The sequence below is a fragment of the Athene cunicularia genome, assembly GCF_003259725.1.
Source record: "Athene cunicularia isolate RWA chromosome 14 unlocalized genomic scaffold, athCun1 chr14_part1, whole genome shotgun sequence".
NCBI classification, from domain to species: domain Eukaryota; kingdom Metazoa; phylum Chordata; class Aves; order Strigiformes; family Strigidae; genus Athene; species Athene cunicularia.
In genome coordinates, this window is record NW_020799118.1 from 5415943 (window position 1) to 5426385 (window position 10443).

General features: G+C 40.0%; 1 long non-coding RNA gene across 1 annotated transcript; it reads right to left on the bottom strand.

Annotated features, from left to right (window-relative positions):
- Nucleotides 1-856: 856 nt before the first annotated feature.
- LOC113485538 lies at nucleotides 857-8189 on the bottom strand. The gene is made up of 2 exons (XR_003399443.1): nucleotides 6385-8189; nucleotides 857-3444 (listed from the first exon to the last, which is right to left on the bottom strand). It is a non-coding gene; the product is annotated as an uncharacterized LOC113485538 (long non-coding RNA).
- Between the last annotated feature and the right edge of the window lie 2254 nt (nucleotides 8190-10443).

Below are 10443 nucleotides of genomic sequence, written 5' to 3' on the forward strand. Positions count from 1 at the left end.
TATATAGTGCAACTGGTAAGTGAAGCAACTTTAGGATAACTTATGTTGCATACAAAATATTATCAAATTAGCGTGATGTTCAACTACTTTGCTGTGGAGTTTCACTTCCAATTCTTTCTAAAGAATGAGGATCAGTGATGAGGATGCTGCAAGTAGAGATAGATTTTTATATCCCATATGATTTCTGAATTACTCAAGTCAAATTAATATTGCTTGTACCAGGGAAAATAAGTCTCTGGTAAAGCTTTAGCAAGCACAGTTACAGTAATCTGCCAATAGATGGATGTAGTCCAAAGCAGTGTCATTCCTCTTTTAGATCAGCACCTCACATGAAGTCAGAGAAATACTCACCCAGAGAGTTTTGTCCACTATTAGACAAAATAGGAGGAGAGTGGAAGACAAACAAAATTTAACTAATACTTAAACAATGCTTAAAACAACAATTGATTGCATATTTCACAACCATAAGAAATATAAACTATCAAGCATAGGAAGACACTAGCCACCCAAGACAAATTAACCACAAGACAAATGGACAAATCCAGAAATAGATATTTGTGGTAGAAGGATCACAGTCTACACAAATGGGTTTAAAATTAAGGGAAATACAGAAAGACTTATCTGTGTTTCACCATTAAATGTGTTTCTGGTCTCTATGCAGATTAAGCCTTGTGGAATCTAATATCTATATTAGCTGTCAGTAGCTGGTTTGTCTGTGTGATGGTATTCCATATAAATGTACTGTGATAGGTGTAAATAGTAAAATAAATGTACATGGATCTAATGTGAAAAATCTCAGGCTTAGAAATAACAAACAGATAGCAAAGAGTTCCTAAAATAAAGTTTTTCAAGAGGAACTTCCATTTTGTAAAGCCAGCTAAGTGAAGTGTGCACTTACATACAAAGGAACCACAGTTACAGTAAAGGAAGAAAAAAAAAATTAACAGCAGTTACCCAAAAAAGATGAACAGTAATATTTTTTAGAGAGAGAGTATCTTATTAAGGTTTGAGGAGACAGACACTGTCAGAAGTCAGACTACTCTTGTACAAATAAGACTAATCCCTAGCATCAGACTGATTCGATGAAGAACATCTGCGTTTCCAGAATCATTTGTTTCAGTATTGCAGACTCACTTGAGATAAAGAACATATGTCAGTAAGTTCCTTAAGGTTTAAGGATCAAAGTGAAAAACAGAACAAAACACAGACAGCTTCCACCAAGACATGAAGCACTTTAAATATTTTTGACCAAAGACACAGGAACGAGGACAAAACATCCAAAGGCTGAATAGTCATAGGTAGTTATTGCATCCTTCTTGATACATACAACATCCCATTAAGCTCTGTAGCTGTTAGTATCTACTGTATCTGCTGTGGGTTGGACTCTGTACAGCACCTGCATACATTAACAGAGTTATGGGGAAAACTGCTTTTAAGGGAGAATACATGCTGGAGGGGAAGAAACACTCACTGGGTTCTGTAAAATTTAACAGCCTCTTGAAGTTGCTGGTATCCAGTTAAGACACCAGGAATTATCAGTATCTTAAGACAAGAGGCAGGTGTTAGTGCCATTAACAAGGCAAAAGGAAGTTAGGAAAAAAAACTGTAGTGGAGCACCAAAGCCTTAAGAGAATCAACTGTTACAACCAAGTATTGTGAATGCTGGCAATTAAAGGATCCGGAAGGACTTCACACACAGTGTTTTTAAGGCAATAGGTGACGACTTACTGTTTAAACCACGCTGAGCTATTGACTGGGGCTATCCCTCCATGCTGCACAGAATCTACAGTCCCTTGGGAAGTGAAATCGGTAGAATGTAGGTTTGTATGGAAAAATTTCATTAATAGGAAATGGAGCTAGACATTTCTAGGATGCAACACTCACAACTGGCTACAGAGCCCCCTCCTTCCATTAAACTGAAAACAGCAAGTATGAATATATACCCTTTGTATATAGTTAGGCACTGGCAGCCAGTGCCCCAAAGGGACCTGAACTACAGCAGTATTAGTGAGAGTGAACTTCATTTTCAGAAGTTCCAGCTCGGCTCAGCTGAAAAGTTTTCTTTCTGTAAGTTTGTTTTGTTTTTAATTAGCCAATGCTTCAGTTTTTATTTGGGTGGGTTTGAACAGTTTTCCTGCAGTGCACCAGTGGTTCCTTCAGACAGGGGTCAGTGATGCTGCTTAGCAATAAAGTCCTGGATTTTTTAGACTGTGAGGTCAGATTCTTAACTGTGTTCAACACTATCTTCCAGTATTGTCCATCCAGAACACAGCAGAGCCCTAATGGCTTCAAACATAATGGTTGTAGTTAAATTAAAATTTAGGTGTGTAAAACTCCTGGTCCTTGTTTTTAAAAGTCAGACTAAACCACTGAGTATTCCCAGGAACAACAAGGGACTTTAACTTTCATTATCCTATAAACATAGCTCATTATGCAATCCCCATATGTAAAACCAGCAGAAAATCAGATTAATATCTTTAGGTGACTACATTGAGTAACTGGCATAATTTCAGAGCTGATTTTCAAATATCTGTTACTGTCTGCAAAGAGGGACATCGGTTGACTGAAGCACCCAAAAATCTCTTCTGGAAATCCTGGCTATTTATCACTTCAGAAGGCAGGCAAGGCATCAGAAAAGAAGAAAATAAAAGGTGGATTTGACACGCTGTTTTCTCTATGAACTGGTAAACGTGGCTATATTTAGGAAAGGATCTTGGTCTACTGTGAAAAACAGAAGTGCTGAAGTGCTATTTGTACAATCACCAATTCTACCAGCACATGGTTCTCTTGTACCTTCCCCTAGGCGTACTGAATCTCTTCAGCAAAGTTAAACATATTTCCAAATAAACTAAGCTGCTGTGTTATACTAAGCATACGTTTCTTCCTGTTCCTGAAGGAAGTGGTTGTGTAGTAATAGAGTGGGATGTAGTTACTGTGCTGCTATACTTTTCAAAAATAATATTTATTATTCTGCAAGAAAGGAATAATTTGGTAAGTTAGTGATGCTATTGAAATAAAAATAAAGGATTTTATCTCACTAAAATAACCCATAGTTTCTCCAATGACACTCCAAACAAAACCCACCAAAACCACCAGTCTCATAATGCTTTTAGATGACGTGAAACCTCACTACAGCCCAGAGCACTGAACAGATTAGAAGACAGTTCCCAGCTCTACATTAAAGGTCCCAACATAGTTGAGTATCAAAATTATTGCTAAGCCAGAAGGACTTAACAGCAATTAGGAAAAAAAAAAAAAAAAAAAAAAGTCATCACTGTCTGGTCTGCTCACTAGAGTGGCTTTACAGATGCTACGTGAAGTGTAAGGCTCTGGAGATCTCAGGGACCAGAGACAACATGACCAGATACAGCGAATGAGAGACATCCACCCCTAGATGCACTTGAGTCATGTTGCTGCTTTGCTCTCATTGCCCCAACTTTCCTCCTGTGGGAAGCAAACACAATGAAGTCAAAACCTGTATTAACAGAGGGTTGGTTTGAGAGTCAGCTAAGAAATACTTAACAGCAATGGTGTATCATCTGAACAAGAGGTGTGGGAAAACAAGTTTCTCTTCTCCCCCACCCCCCAGAATAAAATAATTCAGCTCCACAGAAAGCTTAAAGTGTAACCTGCAGCCAGCTGAGGAATCCTAGATCAGAAGTCAGCAATACAGAGGAGACAGATTGCATCATCCAGACTTTCTCTGCCTAGTTGTACCCTAGTGATGTTACAAATGTGTTGTTAACCAAGATACAGTTAACCGGAGTTAACAAGTACTTTTACAAATAAACCCGTTCCATCCTCCAGAAAGAACAGTACTTAAAAAACAATATTAAGTTGCATTTGACTGCTGCAAAAGGTAACTAGAGCATGCTTTCATCTTTGTGGCTGGTGACCATAAGTTCATGTGTGACTCAGGTTTTGTCACACTTAGTCTTCCTACACAGGCATAAGAACATGTTTTCATTTGCAACTAAGCAGATGGTTAAGGAGAACAGTTTTCCCAATATTCTGTTCAGCTTCATCTCAAACCATGCCACTTGGTACTAAAACATTTACAGCAGACTGAAATCAGTTACCTCAAATTGTGAATTTGAGTTTATTCTACGCAAGATGTGTAGAATACACATACTCTACCTATATCTTTATCCATAGTCACTGCCTCTATAGTGGTTAAAATCTTTACTGGCATTTCAGAGACAGCTCTTGGAAAGTAAGAGTTTAACTACTGGCTCCAAAACCAAAAAGATCTCAAGACTTCTTTTACAGTTAAAACAATTAAAATTCCTGCCAAAAATGAATAGACAACCTTCAAGTTAGATTCACTGGTAAACAATTACCACAGAAAATATTCCTGGTCATCAAGAATAATATTTTTCTTACTAAAAAGGTATTTGAAGGAATTGAGTTCAGAATTTTTTTTTTTTTTTCTGATAAACATGCTATCTCTCACAGTAGAAAGACAATCACAAACTTGTTACACAAACAACCCAGAGAATATGTACTCTGCAGTACAGAGTCTTCAAGATGTGCAAATAAACCAAGTTGCTCTGTGTGGTTTGCTCCTATTTAAAACAATGGAAAATTTCTTGGCACTCCAACATATACAGTAATGTCAACACTTGAAAAATCAAGTGCCAGCAGGTCACCACACCAAACTCTCACATTCCAGGAGCAGGCTGAAGAAAAGCAAAGCATTTTTTCTTCTGTTGTGACCTTGAAGAATAGGCAGCTCCTTCTATTCCAGACCTAGCTTGTAACCTCAAACAACTCAAAGTCCAAGCCAGTCTTCCAAAGTAGTCATGTTACTTAAATGAACACAGTCCTACTCTGCCCTGGCATAAATGCTCCCTTTGTTGTCAAGGTGCATCTTGTACCACATAATCCCATCAGTCCTGCAAACAGCCAGCCAAGCAGGCTGCTCTGGAACAGGTTCACATAAAAACATAAGGTCCAAAACTTACTCTTCCCTCCATGTGGATACAACACTTCACATAGGATCTTGAGAACACCTTGATATCTAGACCTGGATCCAGACAGCCTAGGCAACAGCTTAGACTCAGAGATGAATAAGGAAGTGTTTTAACAGTATCATTTCCCTCACGTTTAAGCTTGTATCCTTTACAGCATTATTAGTTTCTTAACTAGAGACAGTTTTCTGCAGTAATACATCATGTGAGGTTGAACAATTGTGATAAAGACATCAAGAGATGTTTAAACTGACACATAAAAAGTAAACCTCATCAGCTACAGAAATCACAAGATTATAGTAGGCTGGATGTTACAATGGATTAGACTTTCAAACCTCTTTGACATGCTTTAGACAGACTCACTCCAGCAAGTAATACAGCTAAACAAAGAACTTCCAATTTAGGATTTTAAAGTTACAAGAATAGAGAGCTTGTGTGGCACAAAGAGCTACAAATGATAACAACAACGCATTTAACTATCCCTGTCTTCACTTAAAAACATCAGAAATTCCATTGGCTAGAAGTATGTGCTTGGTTTTCCTAACGCATATTAAGAGTTCCACTAAACGGGCCTTTCGAGCCAACTACATATGACTAGATCTGCAATGCAGAAAGAGAGTTTTCCTTTATGGCAGTACTAGTATTGAAGCTTTTGTAAACACACCTATATCCTATTACTATTTGCTTGTGCACCTTCAGGCCAGAAAACCCCTCAATGACCTAGCGTTATTTCACTGGGCAACCAAAGCCGCTCTAATAAAATACCGTAATGTAAAAGCTTCTTAGCTACTTGAGAACACAGAAGACTCATGGTAATCTTACCTTCTGTAACTAGCACAAAATAAGCCTAACGCTTACATCCCTCAATCAACCTATATTGAACAAAAGAAGGTCTATGGAAATGTATCTGGAGGACAAGATTATGCAGTGAACTGCAACTACCAAAGGCACTGTTAAACACACTCCTCCTGAAGCATGAGACAGCAGCGTCTTTATTAGCAAAACCAGAGACAAACCACAAGAAAGCAGCAGAGCAATCTTACCTCAATTTACAACTGCTTATTTTAAAACTAAGCGTATCAACTGAATGAAAGATTTGACTCGTTCCTTGGGGTCATGACTATAGTTTTGAAGTTATAGTCATCCACTTGTTTCTCAGGCAAATTCATGCTCTTAAACAGTGACTCATGTCCAAGAGAACCCACACAAGTACATCTTCCCCACAGGCAAACAAATGACAGATTCCTTCCTGCAAACACCTTTCCTTTTAGGATCTGAGGTAGCATCTTGAGTAAGGCCACCCTGACTCATTAATGAGCAGCTAACTGTGCTCTAAGAGCCTCTGTACCAAGACCATACTCAGCTGCATTCTACTCAAGAGTAATGTATCAAAAGGTTTTATCAGAAGATTTACCTTTAAGAGATCATTTACACATCTGAAGAAACTTAAGTAGAAATACATGTCCTTAGAAAGCAACAGCAGAGACCAGAGTCAAATGGAGAGCAGGTCTTCTTGACAACAGTGCAGTCCAGAAAAACACCACTGCAGCTCCCTCAGCATCACTGGCAAGTGCCTTAACACAGAGACAGTAATGGACTCCACCCTGCATTCCTGGTGTCCTTCACCACCCATCAAAATAGGCACTGTGCCCAGGACACCAGGAATCCGGTAAAACAGTTGCCATCAGGATTTCAGAGGTGGAACATCTGTGAGAACTCCTTCCACGCCCGCAGCGGCCATCCCAGTGCAGAGAGCTTCAGCACGAGGAACACCCCAGTGCCCAGGCCTTGTCTCACACCACTCCTGGCCGGTTTGGTAAAGCTGCACCTAAATATACCTGCAGGGTCTGTCAGAGCTAATGAAATATTTGCTGGCCTGTTGAGCATGCCATTTTATGGCTTGGGCTTCTACCAAAAGTTACTTCAGGTAAATTGCGGAGTAGTTTAAGAAAGCTCAGAACCTGCAGAGATGATTGCAGCTAACTCCAGGCTTCTTGGAGCCAATTACCTCATTTCATCTACACTGACAGAGTTGTTTGTTGTTTTTTTCTTACTAGTAGACTTCATCACACAGAACAGGTTTCCTGGCAGAATGCCATTTTTATTACTTTTGAATCCAGTAACTGAAAGGCTGATTTGAGACTCGTGCCCACAGCATGACATGTAATAGTGCTCTGACAGCCACGTACCATCCAACCCACTGGAATGCCTGAGGCTTTATCGTGCCCTGTACCCCAGCATCACTGAATAAGGCTGCAGGCAAGTCAGCTCAGCATTACTGTCCGTGACATATACTAAGTAGAATAGCTTCCGGCAGTAATACACATTCCAAATCTCGAGGTGAAATGAATAAAGGTCAACCCAAGTCTGCAACAGCTGATGTTTCTCACCATCCTTCTTCCTGAATTACTATGAACTTATCTCTGGCACAGTGTCACATCTCACAAACTGCTTTGCTTTTGAGCTGGCAAAGGCTGCTCTGCGACCTCCTTCAACAGGCACATAAGGTTGGATTATAATCACTCCAAACCCTTATTTGTTACAGATATGTTTTAAAGGAAATATTTTTAAGGCTTTTGCTTTAAAACTGTCAAATTCAGGAGATACAGAGAGATTTTCCAATGGGGTCACCTGTATCCTCATGAGCAATAAGAGCATTCCAATCTCCACCATTTGCATTGGGACTAAGAACAGTCCCTTTTAACACAAAGCACAGAGCTGAGCACCAGAAGTACAAGCCGGATGCTTTTATACCTACAAAGGCCATCTATAAAAGCAGGAAGATCATCTTGCTGCAACTTTTCAGCTGACAAACTGAGCAAGGGCAAGGAATTTCCGCATCTGTCATCTTGCTACTGCACTGTTACTCCTCCTGCAGACATCACCTATGCTTCAAAGTCCAGAATATCTGGAAAGTCCCGCAGGATAAGGATCCTTCGAGATACTGACCACAAGCTTCAAGATATCACTTTCAGGAAGTTTTCCTATTCCTTCCCTAATCCATTTACAATTATTTTATCTTAGCTCTCTTCTCCTCTCAGCATCCTGAAGTTTGCACATACTTGTCATATTCCACCCTCACATTCCTTCCCACACATTTAAAACACAACAGAAAATACGAAAGCAATCTCTGGTTACAGGACTATCGTGTGAACTATTACTCTCTCCCTTTGCACAACTTAATTGTTTTTCTCTGAATTCCCATCCCATACTAAATCCTACTCTGGGTAAAATTAAATTACTTGTCTGCAGTCTGATGTGGTACTCGGGTCTCACTATCCATACTATCCTCCTTATCCCAAGTCTGTTGGCAACAAAGTCACCTTTTAAGAATGTCTCAATAGCTTGAGCTTAAATTTGAGATGTCTCCAAATGCACCAGTCTGCACTTGAAAAAAACTTTGCCTTTAAGTACAACCAGCGTGGTCAGGATGCTTCTGCCAAGCTTGTCACTACTTCCAGTCAAACTGTTAAAAGCTTAAGAAAAACAAATGCAACTCTGCCAGGGGCAATTAGACACAAGAGGAAAACACAAACAAAATCTCTTTCTTCAATAAGTACTCTAGATACAAGGGAACTAAGGATTAGATAGCACTAGTAGAACATCTAAAAGGCCTTAAAACAGATCTAAAGAAGCCTTTTTTTAATTTACACTCTACAAAAAATGCTCACAAATAATACCTTGAAGCGGCATCTCAAAAATTTATTGTAAAATGGTATTTTTTATTTATATCAATCTGCTTCCTGTAGCACATGTATAGCACCACAAACGATTTTAATAGTGTCATGGATTGAGCCCAGAGAGCAACCGAGCACCATGCTGCCATTCACTCACCCCTTCCCCCCAGTGCTGGGAAGGACAAAATGAAACAAAAGGCTCAGGAATGGAGATAAGGACAAGGAAAAGTCACTCACCCACTTAACAGTTACAGGTAAAAGACAGGCTTATTAGGGGAAGAAAACAAGAACATCATTAATTCACACACTAACAAAACCAACACAACAGACAGAATGGGACAGGGAGAAGTGTTGCCATATCTTAAAATACCTTCCCCCACCCCTCCATTCTTCCTGGGCCCAGTTTTGTTCCCGATATCCCTACCTCCTCCTGCAGGGACAGAGGATTGAGGGTGCTGTCAGTCCTGCTGCTTCTTCCTCCAAGTAGGGGGAAGCACTCCTCTGCATTCTTCCCCCTACTCCACATGGCTCCCCTCCTGGGAGACTGCGAGTCCTCCCCACAGGATGCATTCTTCTCAAGATGCTCCGGTGTGGGTCCCCCCCTGTGCTGCAGTCCTCCCAACACAACTACAACCACAGGGGCTGCTTCTTCCCACCGAGTCCCAGGGGTCCCCCACAGGCGGGTGGGTCTCTGCTCTTCCAGTAACCCCAAGAGTGGCAGGGGGGCCCTGACATCTCATCACAGGATACAAGGGGGGGGGGTGTGTCTCCAATCCAGCACACCTCCCTCTCTTCCTCCTTCTCCCACTGGCCTCGATGTTCACGCAGGTGTCAGTTTTCAGTTGCTCACATTCCTGTCAACAGCTACACTAAGCAAAGCCAGGCCATGTTTCTTCCTCCAAGCAGTTTTTCTCTCCATACCAAAGTCCTGAGACTGTCTAAATACATAAAGCAATCTGTCCTTCATGGCCAAAACCAAAGTCCTCAGCCTATTCTATAAAAAGATTGCTTGCTTTCTTACTCTTTCACACTTAAAAGCTTTACTTTGTCGAAAGGAAAAGCCTTTTGTCAGCTTCTCTGTTCAAAAACTTCAAAGGTTAAGGAACAGCCTCATGTTCTCTGTTCTCTTAGACAGTCATGCTTCCTATCAGCATTATTTCATATTACACCTGAAACATCAATTAAGTCAGTCACTTAAGTCCTTGTCTGGCATTAAGCCCAAGTCTCTCCTTGTTGGGCCTTTTTTTTTTTTTAAATTACAGTTAATAGGAGTTAAACCATAGTTCACCATGCAACTACACTCCATCCTGTTACATTATGGCAGACAAAAGAAGCCACATTAATTTTAGAAAAATATCAAGTTATTTCCATCACGACTTTTAAAAACTTGTTATTAAACAGATGGCTTAACATGAGAATGAAAGAAGTGGGAATGTTTGCTGCATGACAACAGAAGAACAATTAAAATCAGACTCACCTTTTGAAGGTAATCACATACCAGGTGTTATGAGGGATTTTACTCATGTATACTTAAAACATTTACAACTACTGAAAGAATTAGAGTGGTGATTATACAGTTTGTAGTGTTGCTTAAGATGCTATAGAAAGTTTTTATAAGTTTCCTGCCCCTCCTTTTAGAGTGACATTTATTACATTATTTACAGAGAGTTTCCAGTTAAATAAGTTTAGGCAGTTGCTTTAAAATTGTTTACTGAACAAGCAAGTCCTCTGCAAGGTCAATGGAACATTTACCTGCGGCAGACCAGACTTTTACTCTAGCAGACTGTTCCACTTAA